Source organism: Panulirus ornatus, chromosome 11 (genome assembly GCF_036320965.1).
Source record: "Panulirus ornatus isolate Po-2019 chromosome 11, ASM3632096v1, whole genome shotgun sequence".
NCBI classification, from domain to species: domain Eukaryota; kingdom Metazoa; phylum Arthropoda; class Malacostraca; order Decapoda; family Palinuridae; genus Panulirus; species Panulirus ornatus.
In genome coordinates, this window is record NC_092234.1 from 49,520,744 (window position 1) to 49,535,091 (window position 14,348).

Here is a 14,348-nt window from a genome sequence, read left to right on the forward strand (position 1 = left end):
TGGATTATGGGGTTACGTTAGATTTCGTGTCTGTGAATTTTTTAGTGTTGTTCACGTTGGAACATAGTTTAGCAATTGAATTTTGATTATTACTCATGTATTTCAGTACGGATAAGACCATTGGACTCATGGTAAATGCTCGCACATTTTTTTTCTTTATTCGATTCACGGAAATGTAATGTGATTAGTTTAGCCTCTTGAAAGTTCGATAAGTAATCTTAAGCACACGTTGTTATCTTTGACGGGTTGAAGGTGTATTAGCACCAGGTGAGAGCACACGACTGATAACGCTAGACATTACATCATGAAAAGCGGATTCTTACGAAATTTCTAAGTGAAACGCCTTGCCTTTTTGCTCAAAGACCTTCTTGTGTGAGGAGGCTTATGTAGCTTTCAGGGATGTACCAGATGTTGATAAATGTGGTAATATGTGTGTTTTTTTTTTTTTTTTTTTCTGGGGGCAGATGAAGGACAGCGGAGAAGCAGCTAGGCTGCATCTTGGACGTGACAGTTCGTGTTGTACGTTGAATCTACGTTTATAGCGTTGCGAAATGTGTAACGTCTAGAACGCAGGCGAGACAGCGTACCTGGTGCATGTCTGGGGAGTAAAGTTTCAGATCTTTGTGCGTATGACGGAGTTGAGTTTCAGACTGGGTCGTGGTGGGGTGGGGGATTTTCAAGTGCTTTCTTGGGGTTATTAGAGTGAGAATGTGTTTTGCCAGTATGGTGTTTGCAGGGGAGTGGGGTTATGTGTCACCGTATGTTGCTCAAGTTAGGCAGGGGGAGGTTGTGATTACTGCATGGAGGCTGATGATTATTTATTAAGCGCTTAGGGGTGGAAGAGGGTTCAGGTTGCCAAGAATTGAATGTTAGACAAGTTGTGATGTAGCTGTATGTAGGGAGAGATTTAAGTGGGAGAAAGATAATTCTCCACGGGGACTCCACTGTAGAGCTTGAGGGTTTAGGAGGTGGAGTCTGTGGGTGACTGACTTGGTGGCCAGGCATTGATATGGTAAACCATAAATTCTATATTCGCAAGTTAACGGTATCTAACATTTTGTTTTTTGTAACCAGTAGTTGAAGACGTCAGTAAGTGCTTGGCTTGCTATTGGCCCGAAGTGTTTTTAGGTGGAAGCTTGATATACTGAGTCTGTTGCAGGGAATTTCTGGAGAGAGTCCAGTAAAAGCTGAAATTCGTATCTGTGTTGATGCAAGTTTGTTGTTTGTTTACATCCACATGGGGAGCTGATCGGGATTGTTCTGTAGGGAGTTGATTCATGAGAAACAGATGAGCAGGCGTTAACTATGAGGCATGTAAGGGAATACGAGAGTAAAACATCAATAATCGTTCGTGAATAGCGTGGGCTTGATGCGCTATCTGTGTGTTTACGCTTTTCCTTCAGGTTATCTTTGCAAACGACCGCGAGCCTCAGTAAGGAAAGGAATGCAGGTAATAAACAAAAGGTGTAGATGTCTGAGAAGTTACAAGGGGCGACAGGTTAGAGCGAAGTCCCAAGCTGAGGCAGCCTATCCCTGTGGAAAGTTAATGCACTCGCACGGCTTGTAAGTCACACGTTCTGATACTAAGGTGATAACGAATTATGCCACCAAAGCCATGACGAAGTCACAGCCATACGAAATATCGGTATTATAGTTTTCTCTGCCCTGTGGTTATTAGCATGAGTAACTTTGGTGAGTTGAAGGTGACAAATGAAGTTAAGATAGCGTTGAGAAAAATGTGGATAGCCTATTGAAATAGCGGAGAAAAGTTTGGATAGGATTTTGAAATAGCGTTGATAAATGTGGATAATCTATTGAAATAGTGGAGAAAAATGTGGATAGCCTATTCAAATAGCGGAGAAAAATTTGGATAGGGTTTTGAAATAGCGTTGAGAAATGTGGATAGGGTTTTGAAATATCGTTGAGAAATGGGGGTAGCCTTTTGAAATAGCGTTGAGAGATGGGGGTAGCCTTTTGAAATAGCGTTGAGAAACGGGGTTAGCCTTTTGAAATAACGTTGGGAAATGGGTATAGCCTGACATAACGTCGGACATGGGTACCTATGGGTATCAATGAGCCCATGACTTTTAACCTGGATTGTAGTGTACGATAACAGTGAGATTGGATTTAATGATTGGTAAAGCTTGCGCTCTCTTATCTGCAAAATTTTGATGGCCTTTTAAAAAGTTTATGAAGAAATGTGGTGGACTCGTGAAAGAACAAGGGTGGTGGTGACCTACTTTTTACGGTCGATGTGGTCACGACGTGCGTCATTCTTGATGGATGGACTTGTGTGTGTGTGTGTGTGTGTTACTAAGGAACTCGTGAAGAATAATGCTATCTACGGTTATCAGTGACAGGAATGTTATCTTAGGCTGCTGCTCTTAGGGTTTTCTAGTTGAGGCCCCTCGGTGCCCCATTTCCTGAATCAACACCGTTGTATTATTTCACGAGGCGTGGTTAGGTTTACGTGTATGTGTATTAGTATTAGTGAGACTTTTCGTGTGTGTGTGTGTGTGTGTGTGTGTGTGTGTGTGTGGAGGATTTTGTCCGTGAGAATGCCGTTGCGTGTCTTGAGTAAGAATGTGTGTATATGAATATTTTGTGGAAGATCATGGGAGTCGAGGAATACTTTTGGAAGTAAGAAAATGTATATTTGTATCTCGATATTTTTTTTGCGGTAAATTTCAGTGCTCAGCGAATACGATTTAGTGCTCATATAATCAGCATCAGTTTATCAACGAAATTACATGCGTTGGCTTTCCGCCCAGGCTTATAACGAAGTCTGAGATAAATTCAAATGAACGTGGCATGTTTTGCTGGCCGGAATTTCTAAAGTTATTGCATGTCTAAGAGACTTTAACCTAATGGGTTGGTTACCCTTGGCACGAGGCATTAATTATATCCTCAAATATCTGGGTTACTTTTAATTTACTTTTAGACATAGAAACATTGATAAGAAAATAGTAAAAGAATGGAAATGGGGTACCGTTAAAGAAATCTGCGAGTGGAAATGGGGTACTGATACAGAAATCTGCGAGTGGAAATGGGGTACTAATAAAGAAATCTGCGAGTGGAAATGGGGTACTTATGAAGAAATCTGTTAGTGGAAATGGGGTACTAATAAAGAAATCTGCAAGGGAAAGCCAAGCAACGGAAAACAGCCGGGGCCAGTGGATAGCTTTAACAAATAGCTGTGATCTATTGTTATCGGTCACTTTCACGGTACAGTACTTGTTTTGAAACTCAAAGGAACAATAAGGGAAAATGGTATTCTGTAAGAACAAAAAGTGCCCACACACTCGGTAGATGACGTTAACAAAGGGAACCTCACTGGCGCGTAGTCAGCTGAAATATAGAAATCAGTTTCGAAAAATGGAGTCAGCAAGTGTAAATCTTATCAGCATTTGTGTCTGATATGAAGCGTAAAAAATCCATTGTAAAAAAAAAAAAAAGAAAGATCTGTTTTACTGAGTGTATAATCTTTCTGATTTTTGTTGAAAGGGAACTAAATTTACAGAAGGTTGTCTGAACAGGGTAGCATTAGGCGCCATGCTTATCTCTGTCGTTATTATTGTTTCTCGTGCCATGCTAAGGCGCGCGCATACACACACACACACACACACCATAGCCACACACGGGTAGTTCTTCTTGAAACACGGGCGCGCCTATTGATTTAGTGATGGAGCCATCTTTGTTTGGGGTAGAAGTCAAACCTCAATTCGAGTTATAAAAGATGATGATTGGAATGAGACACAAGCATCCATACGCACGGCAGCAGTCGATTAACTAGGGGGGGGGCACAGTAAAAAATGAATGCCATAGTGGGGAGATTAAAGAGAACATTAGCAAATGTGTATGAGGGCATTTTCCTTCAGAATAAATCTGGTATTCTTACACCAGGTGAAGCACTGATGCTTAGAAAAATGTAGTACAAAGGGACCTCAAAGTTTGTTACAGTCAAAGGATCGATTGCAGACGAGGCTAGGTTGATAACACCTGATGGCAGGCAAAGCAGGGGAGAACTAGTCAAAGATTTTTTGTTTTTGTAACCACAACCTGGTTTGGATGATGTAGATGTTCCAGTCTTCACTCGTAGCTATTGAAACCTAACTGTAAAAACGAGGGGGTACTAGTTTAAACTGATCAAATCTAGACGGAGAACTAGTTAAAAGGAATCCACTTTTTTGATCCCTTAATTAGTCCTAGGTAAACGAATTATGAGAGGAACTTGGCAGGGAAAGCTCCAATTGATCCCTTAATTAGTCCTAGGTAAACGAATTATGAGAGGAACTTGGCAGGGAAAGCTCCATGAGGTCGCCCTCATGGCTCCCTAACTTCATTCACCTCATTCTCACTCATGAAGTGAGAGGTGAGCCCTAATTATATACTAAACAAGAAACGAGCTGGTAAAAGATATAAAGAAATACGTTTACAGTATTAAAATGATTAGTGAAAGAAGCCATGTAAATGAAGAAAGTTGAATGTCGAGTTAAAAACAAAAAAAAAAGTACGATAGTGGAGAAAAACAAGGGTCCCGGCGAATATAAACATAAAAAATAGTGCCCGTAAACATTAAATATGTAACCAAACTAGGCTTTCAATTCCCATCTGTGGGGTTTGCAGTGGTTAGTTGACTGTGATTCTTGGAAATTCATGTATAACATTAGCATCACCTCTCCCAATACCGTGGGGGTGAATCAGGTACCGTACATACAACTCGCTCAACCTGTATCCATTGTGTGAATATGCGTAGACTGCCACACGCATGACATGTGCTCCCTACTTTTCTCTTTACTCAAGACGTTTATTGAACAGTTAAGACAAGCGTCTCCATAAACAGAGTGCCTCTATTGGATCCGATTTCCAGTCATTCCGTTACCATCTTCATCCGAAATATGCCTTGCCCTAACCAATTCTCTAATTGTGTATCAATTTCCTTTCGTATTTACTGCAGGAAATGTATCAGATACTTCCGTTTACCATAAACCTAAAAGAATACATGCGATTTGATTCGTAAGTCAGTACGAGTTGACTGAGATTAATTGCAAGTCTGAGAGGTAGTGGTTACCCCAAGTGATCCGAACGGGGTTGGGGAGAAGAGGAGGTGGGTGTTGGCGGTTGGCGAGCGCACCGTCGGCTTGTATGTGGCGCTGTTGGCGGGGTGCGACGCGCCAGGCTGGCTGGCCCGCCTCACCTGACACGCCTCCCGCCTGCTAGTCGGTGTCTGCGTGATGGAGGCGGTGCAGTGTTGGTGCCTGCGTCCTCTCCCCGCCCTCCTCCTCCATAGCGCCGCATAAGACCTTAGACCTACCGTGCACACACACACAACAACAACATCAAAAAGACATGGACTCAAATGGTACACGTCTGACAAAATCACTAAACTTTACAAGTATCAAAGTCACTGTAGCACGAAGACTCATATTTAAACAATTTCATATATCGTATTTCAGTTTGTAAACTATATGCTTCATGAAAGCTACGCCAAGAAATAGTTATTTTCCAGGATATCTAGAGTTTTGAATAAAGATGCTCGTCAGGTTTAGCAATTGTCAGTAATGAAGATGGTTAAATGATAGAAAACAAACCAGACTGATTTTTCACTTTGGTGGAAACAAGTTCCAAATATCAAGTTTGTGAAAGAGACGGTAAAGGTAATTGTAATTAATAATGGTATCATTATGGGATCATAAGCAAGTTGCATTGTGGGCAGTTATTTGCATCTTCCATTCAGCCAGAGAGTTACATGGAAGTTTTCGTTAAGGTGAATTAAGGTTGAACTGACGGCAGATCCTGTCGGGACTTATTGTCCATACTTTTTGAGAAGCACACCCCAACAATCCTTTTTAAACATTGCTGTCATGTGTATTGTGGAATTGTTAAATTTGAATATAAGCAAGGTGCGAGGATCAGGTTCACAGTTGTCAGTTATGGCCTGAATGCTGTAATTTCTCATGTCCTTAGTATAAAACGCAGCTTCTTTGATTTGTGATTGTATAATTTATATTCTAGTCATATAAACATACGGAACGTACAGGGTTGAAGGTATGGAAGGCTTTGCTTCATTTTGGGATCAGTATTGTACTGGCTTAGGAAAGAGGTGTTGGTCAATATTTCTCGAGCAAGGCTTTTTCTTTTTGTGTATTTATGTGGGAGAAGTTTTATTGTTTTTATTAACTTATATAGTAGCAGTCATATTGATCGGGAAGAGCGCGTTTAACACATTCATAGTTTCAGGTATGGAACCATTGCATGTCTGTTCTTAGCTTATGTTATACCTTGCTTTTCATATTAGTCTTTCCTATATGATTCCTTTTCATTCTGAGTCTTCTAAATTTTCAGGATATTTTTCCTGGAAACTCCTGATTTTTTTTTTTTTTTATGTTGGAGGCTCCAGTCACGGAAAAAGTCCACGACACATATTGTCATTCACCTGCCTTTTCTAGGCTTTTCAAAAGTCATTGGTATTACAGCATCAACAAAACCAGATGATTTCCATCATAATTGTCTAACGCAGTCCATAATGTTTCGTTTTATTACATTGAAATGAACAAAAGGTCGTATTATGGTGCAGTAGATTAGGATTATAATACTGAAATATGAATCGTATCAAACCTTGGAATTTATGGACTGAGTGTAGATATATCAATGCCTTTAATTTTTTTTTCAGTTATCATCGGAACCATGTAATGGTATGAAGTAGCAGAGGGGCCCCTGATTGTGTTCCCTTGACTCTTCCCGTGCGACAACCCCGCTAACCTGATATATATAAATGATCAACACACTGCAATCTTCCTCAAGGTGCGTAGAGCCGTGGTTTGATTCTGAAATGTATGTGGATTTTAAAGAGCCTTGCTCTAACGGTCCTAGCACATCAGCTCGCAAGAGTATAATGAAAAGTAAACAAAAAAATGAGAGAAGGTCTAAAAAGTGAAAGTTATGAGAATTGTTCAAGTGGTGAAATGGTTCGGCACTTTCAGACATCTGCTCCAAACCCTCCTCTCGGGCCAACAGCGGCAGATCTTCCATAGGAGTTAATTTTATTAGTTTGTTGTCAGTAGTTGTAATGAGAAGTTCATTTGCGTCGTAAAATAACACTTGACTGAGCGCTAAGTTATTTCAGTGGTAATACAAGTGGATTTGCACCATTATGAAGTTAAAGTTTATTGTATTCTATCATGTTTTAGTGACGCATTATTGGTTCAGACTTCCTGAGTTTAATGACATACCATACAAAACTGTGTATATATATATATATATATATATATATATATATATATATATATATATATATATATATATAAAACACATCCTCTTTGTTCCCAAAATCCACGTTCTCTAATTCTTTTCTTGTAATTAAGTCAAAATCCTACCATATCCTTTGCCAACTATGTGCAGAAAATTTGTCCCTCAACTTCAGTGGTCTTCAGGCACACAATCACATTTACCTGCTGCCACACACACTTTCCAGAATTTTCGACTGGCGCTTCACTTTTATTCTTCACCATCCCATTTACCACACGTAAATGTCGGCTTTCTCATTGGTTGAGGTACATACTTGCTCGTGTCACTTCCTCCTCTGTAATGTTCCTCCAGAACTCCCCCATTCGTGTCTTAACTCTCATGGTCTCTTATCGTACTTTATCACTCCCCACATCTCGTGTGCGATCATCTGTCATCACTGTTAACTATCCGTCTATCGTGGAGACCTTGTGCAGTACATATGACTACGTTTGCTTCGAAGGAACTGGATACTCGCTTCAAATGCTGAGGATTCTTCAGAAGTTACTCTGATTTTACGAAGGATTGATTGGTCCTTCTAGAAACGGAGCGATGTTGTCACAACTAGGAGGCTTCTGTCTGTATATACTTACTTGACACTCTAATCTAGCGTCCTTCCGTCTCCTCATACTTGACTGTCTTAAGTCTTGACCGGCATGATTTCCCAGTCTGACTTCTAAATTTGCCCTGCTCCGCAGGTGCTGGTTCTCTCACCTAAAACTGGCTGCTTGTGTGCTTCCACCATTCCATGTATTGCAAGGTTTTAGTAGGAAACGAGTGGGGCTTAGAAAGGGATGTAGGTAGAAGTTATGTTTTTGCACTTTTGAACCTAACCAGTTTATTGCTCCGCCAATGTCGGATACTGCAGAGGTCTGAATTAAGAGGGGAAACGAACATTGCAAGAAAATGTGACTGACACCATAAGGAGGTGTAGAAAGGTGAATGGAATCATCAGCGTAAAAGTGCATAGATTTCGAGATATAGAAAAAGAAAAATCATGGGAAATAGTTAAGAATTGGCGATATAGCAGAACCCTGAGGAACACAGTAGTTAACAGGGTGAGAGGGATTGGTGTTGCGTCAACGACTGGAAGGGAAATTATACGTAAGAGATGCAAAAAAGAAGTTTAATGGGCACGTGCTTTACCTGGGTTACATCATCTACCATAAAGAAACATTAATTATCGGTGATTGTTCCTTATTGTGACGCAATCATGGGCCATCCGGGGTTGAGCCTTCGCTCCAGCTGTTCATCCTTCCATAAGGATTGGTTGATGAATTGAGTACAATAACATTAATGGAGTGGCCTTTATTGGGCATTCATTTGCTCGAGCCACCTCAGCCAACATATAAACAAAGCCATTGCACTGCATGACTTTTCTTTTAAGTTGAATTTTACAATTTTATCACCTTGTACGGTTTCATGCCAGTAAGATTAATTTGTCTTTTGTGTATGCAGTTTGTGTGCTCCTCTTATGAGCTTACAGTTTATATCTTTGGGGGTTAATGCATCATGGTCAAAGGCAGGGTTTCTGTAAATCTATTTAATATTTCATCATTTATATACTGTTCTTTCAAGATTAAGCATTTTCCAGTTAATCTTCTTTTATTACTTTTTTGTGTAAACCTTATTGTTAGTATTTAGTTCTCATGTTCCCTTTCAAGTACATTATACTTGAATTCCATGATGTAGCAAATTGGACACTTATAATTTGTTAGTTTCTTTAATAATATTTTTCTAGTAGAATTTTGGTGTGCTCTGAGTGACAGCAATGATTGTATTGATCACATTTCTCCAAATGGTTAAATGAGCCTTTACAAATCATTGAAGAAAATATTTTATTTACTTATAATCACCCCTAGACAAATTTCCTTGAAAGAGTCCTGTGTCACTTAGGACATTTCTAAAGCCCAAGACTGCACTATTTCCAGTAGCCTCATCCACACATGAACTGCTGACATTCTGTTCACATGCATACAATCTCTGCTTGTCACACAAAACACAACTCATTCTTTGTAACTTTTGATTTTCTTGCGGTGAGCACTATACAATAGCCATGCCTTTTAGCAGAATGGTAGAAGCAGTAGATAGAAGTAGTATTATTTATTTATTTATTTATTTTATTTATTTTGCTTTGTCGCTGTCTCCCGCGTTTGCGAGGTAGCGCAAGGAAACAGACGAAAGAAATGGCCCAACCCACCCCCATACACAATGTACACACACACACGCCCACACACGCAAATATACATACCTATACATCTCAATGCACACATATATATACACACACAGATACATACATATATACCCATGCACACACTTCACACTGTCTGCCCCTATTCATTCCCATCGCCACCTCGCCACACATGGAATACCATCCCCCTCCCCCCTCATGTGTGCGAGGTAACACTAGGAAAAGATGACAAAGGCCCCATTCGTTCACACTCAGTCTCCAGCTGTCACGCAATAATGCCCGAAACCACAGCTCCCTTTCCACATCCAGGCCCCACACAACTTTCCATGGTTTACCCCAGACGCTTCACATGCCCTGATTCAATCCACTGACAGCACATCAACCCCGCTATACCACATCGATCCAATTCACTCTATTCCTTGCCCGCCTTTCACCCTCCTGCATGTTCAGGCCCCAATCACACAAAATCTTTTTCACTCCATCTTTCCACCTCCAATTTGGTCTCCCACTTCTCCTCGTTCCCTCCACCTCCGACACATATATCCTCTTGGTCAATCTTTCCTCACTCATTCTCTCCATATGCCCAAACCATTTCAAAACACCCTCTTCTGCTCTCTCAACCACGCTCTTTTTATTTCCACACATCTCTCTTACCCTTACATTACTTACTCAATCAAACCACCTCACACCACACATTGTCCTCAAACATCTCATTTCCAGCACATCCACCCTCCTGCGCACAACTCTATCCATAGCCCACACCTCGCAACCACACAACATTGTTGGAACCACTATTCCTTCAAACATACCCATTTTTGCTTTCCAAGATAATGTTCTCGACTTCCACACATTCTTCAAGGTTCCCAGGATTTTCGCCCCCCTCCCCCACCCTATGATTCACTTTCGCTTCCATGGTTCCATCCGCTGCCAGATCCACTCCCAGATATCTAAAACACTTTACTTCCTCCAGTTTTTCTCCATTCAAACTTACCTCCCAATTGACTTGACCCTCAACCCTACTGTACCTAATAACCTTGCTCTTATTCACATTTACTCTTAACTTTCTTCTTTCACACACTTTACCAAACTCAGTCACCAGCTTCTGCAGTTTCTTACATGAATCAGCCACCAGCGCTGTATCATCAGCGAACAACAACTGACTCACTTCCCAAGCTCTCTCATCCACAACAGACTTCATACTTGCCCCTCTTTCCAAAACTCTTGCATTCACCTCCCTAACAACCCCATCCATAAACAAATTAAACAACCATGGAGACATCACACACCCCTGCCGCAAACCTACGTTCACTGAGAACCAATCACTTTCCTCTCTTCCTACATGTACACATGCCTTACATCCTCGATAAAAACTTTTCACTGCTTCTAACAACTTGCCTCCCACACCATATATTCTTAATACCTTCCACAGAGCATCTCTATCAACTCCATCATATGCCTTCTCCAGATCCATAAAAGCTACATACAAATCCATTTGCTTTTCTAAGTATTTCTCACATACATTCTTCAAAGCAAACACCTGATCCACACATCCTCTACCACTTCTGAAACCACACTGCTCTTCCCCAATCTGATGCTCTGTACATGCCTTCACCCTCTCAATCAATACCCTCCCATATAATTTACCAGGAATACTCAACAAACTTATACCTCTGTAATTTGAGCACTCACTCTTATCCCCTTTGCCTTTGTACAATGGCACTATGCACGCATTCCGCCAATCTCAGGCACCTCACCATGAGTCATACATACATTAAATAACCTTACCAACCAGTCAACAATACAGTCACCCCCTTTTTTAATAAATTCCACTGCAATACCATCCAAACCTGCTGCCTTGCCGGCTTTCATCTTCTGCAAAGCTTTTACCACCTCTTCTCTGTTTACCAAATCATTTTCCCTAACCCTCTCACTTTGCACACCACCTCGACCAAAACACCCTATATCTGCCACTCTATCATCAAACACATTCAACAAACCTTCAAAATACTCACTCCATCTCCTTCTCATATCACCACTACTTGTTATCACCTCCCCATTTGCGCCCTTCACTGAAGTTCCCATTTGCTCCCTTGTCTTACGCACTTTATTTACCTCCTTCCAGAACATCTTTTTATTCTCCCTAAAATTTAATGATACTCTCTCACCCCAACTCTCATTTGCCCTCTTTTTCACCTCTTGCACCTTTCTCTTGACCTCCTGTCTCTTTCTTTTATATATCTCCCACTCAATTGCATTTTTTCCCTGCAAAAATCGTCCAAATGCCTCTCTCTTCTCTTTCACTAATAATCTTACTTCTTCATCCCACCACTCACTACCCTTTCTAATCAACCCACCTCCCACTCTTCTCATGCCACAAGCATCTTTTGCGCAATCCATCACTGATTCCCTAAATACATCCCATTCCACCCCCACTCCCCTTACTTCCATTGTTCTCACCTTTTTCCATTCTGTACTCAGTCTCTCCTGGTACTTCCTCACACAAGTCTCCTTCCCAAGCTCACTTACTCTCACCACCCTCTTCACCCCAACATTCACTCTTCTTTTCTGAAAACCCATACAAATCTTCACCTTAGCCTCCACAAGATAATGATCAGACATCCCTCCAGTTGCACCTCTCAGCACATTAACATCCAAAAGTCTCTCTTTCACGCTCCTGTCAATTAACACCTAATCCAATAATGCTCTCTGGCCATCTCTCCTACTTACATACATATACTTATGTATATCTCGCTTTTTAAACCAGGTATTCCCAATCACCAGTCCTTTTTCAGCACATAAATCTACAAGCTCTTCACCATTTTCATTTACAACACTGAACACCCCATGTATACCAATTATTCCCTCAACTGTCACATTACTCACCTTTGCATTCAAATCACCCATCACTATAACCCGGTCTCGTGCATCAAAACCACTAACACACTCATTTATTTATTTATTTATTTTGCTTTGTCGCTGTCTCCCGCGTTAGCGAGGTAGCGCAAGGAAACAGATGAAAGAAATGGCCCAACCCACCCACATACACATGTATATACATACACATCCACACACGCAAATATACATAACTATACATCTCAATGTACACATATATATACACAGACATATACATATATGCACATGTACATAATTCATACTGTCTGCCTTTATTTATTCCCATCGCCACCTTGCCACACATGGAATAACAACCCCCTCCCCCCTCATGTGTGCGGGGTAGCGCTAGGAAAAGACAACAAAGGCCCCATTCGTTCACACTCAGTCTCTAGCTGTTATGTAATAATGCACCAAAACCACAGCTCTCTTTCCACATCCAAGCCCCTCACAACTTTCCTTGGTTTACCCCAGACGCTTCACATGCCCTGGTTCAATCCATTGACAGCACGTCGACCCCGATATAACACATCGTTCCAATTCACTCTATTCCCTGCACGCCCCTCACCCTCCTGCATGTTCAGGCCCCAATCACTCAAAATCTTTTTCACTCCATCTTTCCACCTCCAATTTGGTCTCCCACTTCTCCTCGTTCCCTCCACCCCTGACACATATATCCTCCCGGTCAATCTTTCCTCACTCATTCTCTCCATGTGACCAAACCATTTCAAAACACCCTCTTCTGCTCCCTCAACCATACTCTTTTTATTTCCACACATCTCTCTCACCTTTACATTACTTACTCGATCAAACCACCTCACACCACATGTTGTCCTCAAACATCTCATTTCCAGCACATCCACCCTCCTGCGCACAACTCTATCCATAGCCCACACCTTGCAACCATACAACCATACAGATAGAAGTAGTAAGGAGGAGAATTAGACAGAGCATTAGGTAGATGTAGTAGGTAGGAACATTAGTTGGGAGCATCAGGGAGAAGTAGTAGGTTGAAACATTAGGCAAGAACATAAGGTAGAAGTAGTTGGTAGGAATGATATGAGCTTCTGAAAACATTGCACTAGAGTTGCCTTTTGTTAGTGGCCATTTTAGGGTGAAGCACTAAAGGTTAAGAAGTGCCACTGGAGTTCACCAATCATGGGGACTTGCCATATGGCCACCTCATTGAGCAAGTTCCCAGAGAGAGTGGGCATCAGAGATATAGATAGATAAATTGTTAGGAGTGATAATATACAAAGGTCTGTGTATGTGCCATGTCTGGAAATGAAGTTTACTTGAGCATTTTCAGCTTAACAGACCACAGTACGAAGATTGCATTGACATAGGAGGGAGATTGTTGAACCCTTTGGGACCAGGGTTTCATGGTGGACCTTATATCATTAGAAAAGTTGGAAGTGATAATGGCTTTGATTCAGGAATAGTAGTATTGTATCTTTGATGTATATGCTCTGAAAGTGAATGAATGATGTAATTTCTTGTACATATTATGGTTATGTTTGATGCTGTGGTGATTGTTTATATATATTTTCCTGTATTACGTCCAACATCCAGAGGTACAATGTTAATTGAAGGCATCACTTTACTTGGTGAAATATTACCAAGTATTCTCTGCGATGCAAGATGTAACTTTCAGTTACTCGTCTTTATGCCAGTGTCTTTCTCTAGCAGTGACTTTATGTACATAATACATCCGTATGCATAAAGCTTTGCTAAGCCTCAGCTTAGCACTGGATTTTGTAGTGACAGCCTGTTCTCAGGTGTGCCATTACTGACACAGGTTGGGTGTGTATGCTCAGGATGCCATTACTTGCACAGGGTAGCCCACATTTAACTACCACATAGTGGGCTCTTAGACGGATGCGTGTAATTACCTGTTAATATTATATTGAGAAGGAGTTTAACACTCTGCAGCCATTTCTTGAACATTACCTACTATCATACAGCCTATTAATTTCATGTATGC

At 41.0% G+C, this 14,348-nt stretch overlaps 1 long non-coding RNA gene across 4 annotated transcripts in view; it reads left to right on the forward strand.

The window, feature by feature from the left end:
• LOC139751507 (uncharacterized) overlaps positions 1-14,348 on the forward strand; it is a 32,998-nt gene that overhangs the window by 11,927 nt on the left and 6,723 nt on the right. For 3 of the 4 annotated variants that reach the window (XR_011713356.1, XR_011713355.1, XR_011713354.1), the window contains exon 2: positions 6,674-6,804. This is a non-coding gene — a long non-coding RNA (uncharacterized lncRNA). Of the gene's footprint in view, positions 1-5,229; positions 5,363-6,673; positions 6,805-14,348 lie in introns of those variants that run through there. The other variant, XR_011713357.1, reaches the window with a different exon arrangement.